Source organism: Perognathus longimembris, unplaced genomic scaffold (genome assembly GCF_023159225.1).
Source record: "Perognathus longimembris pacificus isolate PPM17 unplaced genomic scaffold, ASM2315922v1 HiC_scaffold_5932, whole genome shotgun sequence".
Classification (NCBI taxonomy): Eukaryota; Metazoa; Chordata; class Mammalia; order Rodentia; family Heteromyidae; genus Perognathus; species Perognathus longimembris.
This window is the reverse complement of record NW_025961414.1, coordinates 201106-212899: the sequence shown is the minus strand read 5'-3', so window position 1 is coordinate 212899 and position 11794 is coordinate 201106. Positions and strand designations below refer to the sequence as shown.

The 11794-nt window shown below is 37.3% G+C and overlaps 1 pseudogene; it reads right to left on the bottom strand.

Moving 5' to 3' along the window:
* Nucleotides 1-7366: 7366 nt before the first annotated feature.
* LOC125345600 lies at nt 7367-8264 on the bottom strand (annotated as a pseudogene).
* Between the last annotated feature and the right edge of the window lie 3530 nt (nt 8265-11794).

The window sequence follows — 11794 nt, the reverse complement described above, 5'->3', positions numbered from 1 at the left end:
ACAAGATCTACTTTTGTTATGCACATACGTGTCCTTGGCTTTGGATCTGCACTAGAGAGCATCACTAATAAATGACTGTACAAGATAAGAGAAAAAAAAAAGGATGGAAAAGAAAAATGCCTATGAGGAACATAAAGAAATTCTAGAAGTCTATTTGAGTCCTCTTGACTCAGAAAACGTCATTGCCTGTATCATTTGTAGTATTTTTCAAGTGCTGGTGTGATAATTGTAGCCTGAGGTTGCTGTCCACCATCAAGAGCCAAGATGAACCGGAAAGGAGTTAATCTTTTTTCTGCTATAGGAGATATATGTCACATCTATGTTTGCTTATCTTTCTTTCTATTGTGCTTGTCTTGGAAACGTGGGGCTTGGGAAATGTCCCTGAGCTTTTGTTTTTGTAGAATTTTCTCTTTATTTTATTGATTATTGCTACTGGATTTTTATTTATTTCTGCCTGTTCTGGGTCTTGAACTCAGAGCCTGGACACTGTCCCTGAGCTTCTTTTGCTCAAGACTAGCACTCTACCACTTGAGCCACAGAGCCACTTCTGGCTTTTTCTGTGTATGTGGTACTGAGGAATAAACCTAGGGCTTCATGCATGCTAGGTAAGCACTGTACTGCTAATCCACATTCCCAGCCCATGCTGCTGCATTTTGTTTCTGTTTCTTTTTCTTCAACCTGATTATTTCATTCTTCAAACTAATTTGGGGTTTGGTTTGCTGGTTCTTTTTTGATATAGTGTAGGTTTTCTACTTCAGTATCTTTCCTATTGAGTTAAGAAAAGTTTGTTACAGTATCCTTTTAAGCCTTCCTTCACTATATCCATGGATTCTGATTATATTTTCATTTTCATGTGTTCCTATGTTCAGTTCATATCTTGATATTTGGCATGAAAAACAATTCACTTTATCATTCACTAATTATTTAACTAAATTGAATTTTTTACTGTAATTATAATTTAACTATTGAACTATGGATGAGAAATTATTCATACCCATGCTATATACATAATTTCTGCCTCAATATCTATCCTTATTACATGTGATCTGCATGTGTGCTGAATCTACTTTCGACAGTTAAAAATTGTGGCTTTATTTTTTCCTGTCCCATTCCATGATCCTTACTGAGAACATTCTGTATGTTATCGAGAGATGTTTTACTTATAAGTTGGTTGACATGTTATGTTAGTGTGTGTGAAAATCACTTGGTCAGCATGGAAATTAACTTTGATGCTTCCCTGTTGATTTTGTCTGAATGATTTCTCCATAAGTACTTCAGCTAGTATTCCACTGAGGACTACCTCAAAATCTTCTAATAAAGTTCAGTGCTTGGACAGTGTGTAAATATATATTCTGAGTTATTATTTCCTCTTGTAGATTTGTTACCTTCTATTATTGCATAACAAATTTTCCACTTTTCATTGCTTTCATTGAAGTCTACTTGTGTGACATACTGCAGAATCTCCTGTTTTCTTTTGGCTTTTATTGGCCTGAACTGCCTATGCCACTCCTTTCTTGGGATCACTGAGGACCTCTGGTGTTGAAATGAGTATCTTGGAATCAACATATCATTTGGTATGAGTTTTTGTTCATTCAGCCATTCTAGTTCTCACAGGTAGCATTTTCTGCATTTCCACTCCCAGTCATTGTTGACAGATCACGTCTCATAACTGCCATTATTTAACTTTTTCTCCAGATTTATTGAAGCTTCTTCCACTCTTTCTCTACTTTTAGAGACCTCCGTGGTTATTAAGTGAGCCTAATATTAATGTATTTTTATTTCTGAATTATGAGTTTTCATTTCTCCATTACAGATGTTCTCATAATTAAGGACCTTAAAATAGATTTCAGAAAAATATTTTGGGATAATTACAGTAACCTGGGATAATAATACGGATGATAGAAAAAGAGAAAACACTTACACAGTCCATGAGTAAATGTACAGATATGTATAATGAAATCTTTTAATATTTTAAATGAAATATTAAAACCAAATACAAATTGCAACTGCAGTGTATTCCTCTCACCATTTTCAGTATTGGAGATCTAATTTTACATTGTTCTACAGCAATTATGACACAAAGTTATATTAATAATTTTCATTCTACATAAGAACTGTGTCTCGGTTTGCTAACACATTCACATGCTTAGAACATTCTCAGCCCCGTTATGCACACATTCTAATGGGTAAGTTTTATACATTCATGTATATTTTTCCAGTTCGTTAGTGGCCTTTTGGCCAGAATATTTTAGTATTTTTTGTAGAACAGGTCTGGTGAGATATATTCTTTTTTTTTTTTTTTTTTTTTTTTTTTTTTTGGCCAGTCCTGGGCCTTGGACTCAGGGCCTGAGCACTGTTCCTGGCTTCCTTTAGCTCAAGGCTAGCACTCTGCCACTTGAGCCACAGCGCCACTTGTGGCCGTTTTCTGTATATGTGGTGCTGGGGAATCGAACCCAGGGCCTCATGTATACGAGACAAGCTCTCTTGCCACTGGGCCATATCCCCAGCCCTGGTGAGATATATTCTTTTGATTGTGTTTGTGTGGGAATAACTTGTTGTAGATGTATGTATATGTATATACATATATATGTGCTCTCTATATACATATATTGCCTTTAGATATCTTATTTGCATTACTGTCTACATTAGGAACTTTAAATTTTGTCATTACATGTAAGAACAAGCATTTCTATGTTTTGGCTTTCATAAACATCTACAGAATCTCTCAAATGCTAATATTTGCTTTTTGTAACACTGTTGCCAACTTTGGCAAAATATTTTCAATATATCTTCGTTGTCACTTTCAGGTTACTGCTTAGTTTGTGTATGTTCACTTAGATTTTCTTCAAGCTCACGCTTTACTTCTTAGAAGACATAACTAACATGATAAGCTTCCATTGTGAAATTTCATATATACAAATACTTTTCTTGAACAACTTTGTCCCTCATTTGGATTTCCATCTTGCCTCCATCCTTTTTTGAATAATGAGGTGTTGATTTCATATGAATTTCTTCAGAATGTGTGTGTACACACATATGCATATGTGCGCCCGCACACACTCACACACACACATACACACCCTCACACTCACAGACATGGCAGGAAGAAACAAAGGTACTTTCATCCTCTATCGTCCCCTATGTTCCCTTCTTTCCAGTTTCTCAATCTAAATATGTTCAAAAGATAGTAGTAATCACTACATTTTATGATGTTGGTCTTGGAACTTGAATTTCAATGTAAAGCTTACATACAATTCTCTCCTCATCACCCATATTTTAGGTGCCTCTCTCCATGAAGGTACTCAATGCTCGATGCATCCCTTTTTTTGTTATATAAATAAAAATAAAATTCCAATTTTTGCCAGTTCTGGGACTTGAACTCAGGGCCTGCACACTGTCCCTGTGCTTCTTTTGCTCACGAATGGCACTCTACCACATGTGCCACTTCTGGCTTTCCTGTGTATGTGGTATTGAGGAATCAAACCCAGGGCTTCATGCGTCTTACGCAAGCCCTCTACCCCTAAGCCACACTCCCAGGAATAAGACATTATGTTGGAGATGAACTGCACAAGTTTGGGAGGAAGGCTGAGCGGGAGGGAAAGTGGGAGAGAAATGAGAGAAGGGGTAACAAATTTGACAGGAAATTTACTCATGACCTTACATATTTAACTGTAACTCCTTTGTACATTACCTTTAGAATAAAATTAAATTTAAAAAATAAAATAAAATAAAAGTAAGATTCCCTCATCTGATATTTGAGCTCTTGTTCTGGTTGATATTGCAGGATGAGCTGTTCAATATATTGGGTATGTGAGCAGAGCTTCCTATAGAATCTTGCTTTAATTACAGTATGCTTCTGAAATATGCTCTTCAATTGAAGATTTTTTGGTTAGCCTGACCTGCCACATAACCACATGACATAAACTCTGACTTAAAATACAAAAGTTTTTCACAGAGGTGGAGCTCGATACTCCAAGATAAAGAAAACAGGATGTTTGGTTTCTCTGGTAATTATATTGGACTCTAGACATTACACACTGAAGCCAACGGAATATTTGCATAAGAATGTTTAACAATGGAATAATAGCTATGTGTAGATGATCATATAAAATAATACTCTATGCAATGAACTCCAAGTAAAGGAGACAAGAGACATTTTTAGTTGTCATTGTCGTTATTTTCATTTTCTTTTCCTTTATTCTTGTTTGGTTGTATGGGGGTGGGATTGAGTTTACAAAAAAAGTCAAAGAAGGTTGATAAAGTACAACAATGCTACTCACGAGACACTATGTGGAAAATGAACTGTTATATCTTGTGGGTGGGGACAGGAGGGAAAAATAATGAGAGAATCACAGAAGAGAAGACATGGTTAAAAAGAATTGTACTCATTATTCATTACCTGAAGCAGGTGACTGTAATCCCTCTCTGTATCAATACCATGATAAAATTAAAAAATCATATGGTGATATATATACATATATATATATATATATATATATATATATATATATGGTGTCTCATGAAAGCCTATTCCATCTGTAATGGACGAGAGGATTTTGCTGTGGTGCCTGAGGTAGCAAGGAATAAACAAACTCTGGTTATTGGTACAAGTAAGTTTCTGTATCTCATTCGTAGCAAATTACCTTCATATCCTTATATAATCTTATATGCAAGCTTAATACAGTACAAACATCTTCCATCCCAATTGAGGGTAATTTTTTTTTAACATATTCCTTGGCAGAGAAGCAAGGATTCAATCCAGCAAAATAATAAGATTTGAAATACTTTGAAATTTCTGGGCTCATTACACAGGTTTACCTTCAAGATCTACAAGTGTGTTTTGGCCTTAACTTTTGCTATTGAAAAGATCAATAAAACTCCTGATTTCTTACGTATCTTGACTCTGGGATTTAATACCTCTAATGCTGAATTTAGGTTTCCCAACAACATTTAAAAATCCCTTCATTACAATTATTTATTTATTTATTTATTTATTAAATTTTATTGACAAGTTGTGCAAAAGGGGAAGAGTTACATAATGGGGCAGTGTGAACATTTCTTGTGATATCTTACACCCTCGTTTTTCTTACCTTCCCTAGATCAGGTAGGGATATATACAATACCCATACAATACCTAATGTACCAAAAACATATACAGTAGCCATGTGGCATACGCCAAAGGAAATTCACCTAGAACTTTAAACATAATGTCAACAATAGAGTTTGCTTATCCTTGTCTTATATCATCATATATACATAGCTGTTGAGCTACTGTGATTCACCGAGAGGTCTATTTTAGACCTTTTTCTGTTTAGTAGTTGTTTGGTTTTAGATACATAATGTAAGGTCGCTATCCCAAACCTGTGGAAATACCATTTGACAAGAAGATATTGTTTCACAGAATTGGTCTCTAATGTCCCCCCACCCCCACCTTAGCAGTCATATTTCAAGGAGACCATGCCCCTTTGTTCTCTGTGTTCTAGGCTTGTCTCATTCAACATTATTTGTTCAACTTCTAAGCATTTCCCTGTGAATACCAATATTTTATCATTTCTAATCGCTATGTAGTATTCCATTGTGTATAGGTACCACATTTTTTAGATCCATTCATCTGTACAGGGGCATCTGGGTTGTTTGCATATTTTGGCTATTGTGACTTGTGCAGCGATAAACATGGATAAACATGGATGTGCAGATTTTTTTTGATATCCTGAGATGTGTTGTTTAGGATAGATGCCTATGAGTGGTATGGATGGGTCATAGGGAAGGTCTATGTTGAGCTTTTTGAGGAACCTCCATACTGTTCTCCAAAGTGGTTGTACTAATTTGCACTCCCACCAACATTGGAGAAGGGTTCCTCTTTCCCTGCATCCCCTCCAGCATTTGTTGTTGCCTGAGTTCAGAGTATAGGCCATTCTAACTGGAGTGAGGTGGTAGCTCAGGGCTGTTTTTATTCGCATTTCTTTCATTGCCGGGGATGTTGAACATTTGCTCATATGTTTCTTTGCCATTTTTATCTCTTCTCCTGTGAAGTCTCTCTTTAGCTCCTTTGCCCATTTAATAATTAGTTTACTGGGCTTGGAGGGGGTTAGTTTTTAGAGTTCTCTGTAGATGATGGATATTAGGCCTTTTTCTGTTGCTTTGTTGGTGAAGATGTTTTCTCATATGGTTGGCTGCCTTTCTAGTTTGGTGGCTATGTCTTTAGCTGTGCAGAAACGGTTTTTGTAGTAGTCCCATTTGTCGAGGCTCTCCCCTATCTGTTATGCCCCTGGGACTATATTCAGGAAGATCTGTCCTGTGCCTATAAGTTCTGGCATCTTTCCTACTCTGTCCTTCAGTAGTTTCAGAAATTCCAGTCTGATGTTGAGGTCCTTGATCCATTTTGAGTTGATCTTGGTGCATGGTGATAGGCTAGGGTCTACTTTGAGTTTTCTACATGTGGCTGCACAGTTTTCCCAGCACCAGGAGTTGAAGAGGTTATGTTTTTCCCATTGAATGTCTAACTCCTTTGTCCAATATCAGCTCATTGTAAGAATGTGGCTTTATTTCTGGGTATTCGATTCTATTCAATTGGTCTTCAGTTCTGTTTTTATACCAATACCAGGCTGTTTTTGTTATGATAATAGAGCTTGAAATATGGTATTGTGATACCTCCTGCACTGCTTCTTTTGCCTAGAAATGTTTCGGCTATTCTAGGTCTTTTGCTGTTCCATATGCACTTATGGGTTGATCTCTCTATTCTAGTGAAGAATGTAGCTGGGATATTGACGGTGATTGAATTGAATTTGTATAACATTTTAGGCAGTATGGCCATTTTCACTATATTGATTCTGCCTACCCATGAGAAAAAGTAGGCAAGAATGAGCAGCCACAGATTGGTGAACTGTTACCAGCACTCACTTTTCAGCCAACACTTCAGCAGAGTTTGAAACACTTTTTACAGCAAAACCATTGCAACAAACTCCCCCCCAAGCAATCTTTAACCACTTCAAGTTAACACCCAATTAAATTTAAACATTGGTATAAAATTTGATTTAAACAATTAGAAAAATGAAAAATGATTCACATATGCTCTTTAGTGTGATCAATCTCTTTTTTAAGATGCATCACCTAGGAGTCTAATGGCTCTCAAATGTAATCTCCATTTCTAATGATCTTGCCACATCTGGCATGGAGACAATACAGTAATGCTGAAAAACCCTCTACACAGTCCTGTTAGTGTCTTAAAGAACCTAAAGGCTGGGACCAGTAAAATCCAGAGAAATTCACTCTTGCCTTTAAGAACTTTTGAAAACTGTTTAAAAAACAAAACAAAACAAAAAAAAAAAAAACGCCAAAAGAAACAAAAAAACAAAAAACAACCAACAGGGCAGGAACCTAAATTCTGAAATGTGAAAGTCAGATTTTGTGGTTCTCAGTGAAAATGGGGACTTTCCAAGGGAAGGGGTGGGGAGGACTGGGGTAGTCAGAGATGGTTTCTCTTGTTGGCTTTTCTGTCTCACTGATTTTCATCTACCACATCCTGCAGCGCTTCCTTATTCTGCTCTTCATTGTCCCTTCATGTCTGAAGTCCATAGTGTCAGATTATCACGTAACAACTGCATGATAAGTGGAGAGTCCTTATAGCTTTCTTCACTCAGAGTATCCAGATCTGCAATTGCATCATCAAAAGCTGCTTTTGCCAACCTGAAGGCCCTGTCAGGAGAATTAAGAATTTCATAGTAGAATACGGAAAAGTTGAGAGCAAGACCTAAACGAATTGGATGCGTTGGTGGAAGTTCTGTCATTGCAATATCACTAGCAGCTTTATAAGCCACTAGGCTGTTTTCTGCAGCCTCCTTCCTGTCATTTCCTGTGGCAAATTCAGCCAGATACCTGTGGTAGTCCCCTTTCATTTTATAGTAGAAAACATTGGACTCGCCAGTGTTAGCTGCTGGAATGAGGTGTTTGTCCAGTACATCCAGAATGTCACAACAGATTAACTTTAGTTCAGTCTCAACCATTTGCCAATATTCCTGAATCATTTTTAGTTTGTTTTCTCCTCCCTTGTTTTCTTCTTTCTGTTCGATGCTGCTAATTATTCTCTAGGAGGCTCTTCTAGCTCCAATCACATTTTTGTACGCAACAGATAGGAGATTTCTTTCTTCAATTGTCAGCTCCACTTCCATTCCTGCTACTTTCTTCATTGATTCCACCATTTCGTCGTATCGCTCAGCCTGCTCAGCCAGCTTTGCCTGGTACACCAGAGCTTCCCGATCATCCATAGCGGCAGCGGCTCTGGCAGGGTCTGCGGGAAGGATGGAAGCGGATTGCGCCTCCCACTCTCTCTCCCTCTCGCTCTGCATCCAGGCAGCAAAAATGGCGGCACCTCCATCCCTGGTTAGCTTTTCAGTATTCTCTTTTGGAGAAATTCCAAAATAAAATATTAGGATGAAATCAGTTGTTTCTTTTTGCTTCATGTTTGTATTTTCTTTTAGTTATTATTGGTTGACTCTGCTTTTTCTTTCCAAACTCTGGAGTAGGGTTGGAATACTAGGGTCTAGGAAGCCTGAATTCTGCTTCTAACACAGAGAAAAGAAGCATAACTCCACAAGGCCACTGCAGAGTTTGACTTACAGTGTGTGCTTCCTGCTCCATCAGCTTTAAGGTTGCTATAGGGCCAGATCTGAAGATTGCATCATTTGTTTATTTCATTTATTTATAGTGATTGATTCTTATGGACACGTGGACTTTACGTTTTTACCCAACCATATTTTTCCAATATTTCCTGAGGGACAAAACTTAAATTAAAAAAGAAAATAAATGTTAATTTCCATCCGTCATCCTGTGTGATGATTACAATCCCAATCATCTCGCTTTTCATCAACAATTGTAATATGAATTCCAATGAAGAGGGAGAGAGAAAATCCTCCTGTCCATGGGTATCGATATCTGAATCCAATCAATAGATCAATGCAAATGGTGGGAAATGGACACCATCAGGGTTTGATGACCAACTCATGGAGAAAAGAGGAAACAAAAAGAAAAGGGAAATATTATACAATAATAATAATAGGGTAATCTAACTTACATTAAAATTATAAAAAATAGAATTATTAATTACATGCAAATTATAAATAATTGTAATAATCATGAATTTTATATAAATTATCAATGATTTATAATTCTTATATACTATGTGTGATAATATATATGTAATAGGTATAAAAAGAGATACAAATTTATTACATATGATAATATATGTAATAGACATGAAATGACATACAAATAAGAGATATCACATATAAAATATATGAAAGTAAGATGCACATAAATACATAATATACCACATGCAACGTGGGACAGAATCTATATATACATATAAAGAATAATAGATGATGTACATCATAAGATATGTATAATTAAAAATAAAAGATACTGAACCAAATGATGCCTCATCCATCACAGGGCATAATAATTATACTAATAATATATTTAGGAAAATTACAATATAGATAACATATATACAGTATACATAATTATAACAATAATAAATTATATATAATTTATAAATACAATAATTATAACAAATATGTAATATAGAAATTGTACATAACTATAATTAATTATTAGTATTGACAATAATAAATAATCAGAAAGCAAATAAGTATAAGTTTAAAGAATTATAATTCTAAATTACATAAACATTATAAATAATTGTAATCATAAATTAGATAAATTATAATAATGTTTTAAATTATAAATAATTATAAATATAAATCACATTAACAGATACATAATTATACATTACTAATAAATTATACTTAGAATAACAATAAATAATTACAAATTATATATAAATTACAAATAATTATACATTCTTAATTAGAACTATAAATCATTTCAAGGATATATTATGAATCACTATAAGAAAATTGTACATTAATTATAAATAATTATGATTATAAATTATGTATAATTTGTAAATTATTAATAATTATAATCATGATTCTAAATGACATTTAAATTATATATAATTGTAATTGTTCAATATATACACATCATAATGATAAATGACCATAAATTATATACACACCAAAAATAATGATCATCATAAATTATGTATATTGATGAGTAATTATGATTATACCCATTAGAAATTATATGCAAATTATAACTGATCATGAATTATCAATAATCATTATGATGACAAATAATTATGTTACAGATAAATTATAAATAATTATAATCCTACATTATATTTTGATTATAAATAATTACAATCATTATAAATTATACATGACTTGTAATTACAGTAATTACAAATTATACATAAATAATTAATAATTATAATGATTATGAATAATTATAATGATATATTATATATAATTATAACCAAACATTTTATATAAATTATATAATTATAAATAAATTATTAATAATTATAAATTAGTATAAATCACAATTACGAATAATTACGGTTATAAATTACGTAGAAAGGACGACCCACAGGACGGAGAACAATGATGTCACCACCCAGAATTGTGGGTAATCAATCCCCTGCCCTGTTTCGCGAGCGCACTGGAGCCCAGAGGCTCCCTACTAGGCAGTCCAGCCTGCTGAGCCTGCCCAGAAACATCTGGTGGCCCTCCGCCCGGAGGCTCAAACTGTTGCACATGCGCAATGGTGCCTGGTCCCCCTCTGCTCAGCAGTCCAACCTGCTGCACACCTGCAGTTTGCCTGGTGCCTCCCTGCTGGGCGGTCCAGCGTGCTGACTACCTTCAGTGGCACCTGGAGGCTCCCTGCTTCACACTGCAGCCTGTCATGGTGCACTAACACCTGGTAACTCCCTGCTCCGCAGTGTAGGCTGTTGCACATTTGCACTGGCGCCCAGAAGCTCCCACGTGGCGGTCCAGCTTGCTGCGCATGTGCAGTGACACCTGGTCCACTCCTGCTGTGCATGCGCAGTGAAGCCTCCTTGGATGTGTGGCATCCCCAGCCCTGCTGGCCCATGCGCAGCAGGCTGGTGTGGAGCGGGATGGTCACCGCCTGATGACGCCACAAGTGTCATTCCGTTCACTGTGATGACGCCAGGAAGTGAAGCAGCCAGAGCTGTCGCGGTGGGAGCTGGCGGAGCAGGTTTCCACAGAGGGAGTGGACGTTGCCACCTCCATGACGACGCCCCCTCCCTATCCCCGGATACCTGGCGGTGGGCTCCTGGGCTGGAGTGAGGCGCCTTTAAGCTGCGGGGCTGGGGCCGAGAAACCAGGAAGCCCAGGGTTTGAGTGCTTGAGGGAGCAGGGCCTTAGCACCTGGGGGTGGGGCCTAGGGGACTTGAAGCTTGTCGAGGGGCCCAGAAACATCACTGTGAAGTGGCGGGCGGGGCTTAAGAAAATGGAGGTGCTGGGGGCATAGTGTGCCTGGTGTGGTGTCACAGTGGGCGTGGCCATGGAGCTGGACTGTCGTTGGGGCATGGGTGGCCTGGCCTGCCTGAGGATTTGGGGTCATGGCCTGGTAGGAAGTGGGGTACAGGGGGCTTGACTTGGTAAGAGGTGAGGCCTTGGGGCGTGGCCTACCAAGGGGTGGCTCTTGAGGCCAAGACGTGGCTGGAGTGAGGAGGCTATGTTGCTGTAGACCTGGCCTGGCTGGTTTGAGGGCTTGGAGGCATGGCCTAGTTGAAGTGAAGCCTTGGGGTCATGGCCTGCCTGATGTGAGGGCTTGTGGGTGTGGACTGGCATGGGGAGGCCTTGGGGGCATGGCTTGGTTGGCAGAAGTGGTGTCACTGGGGGCGTGGCCTGGCAGAAGTGATGATTTT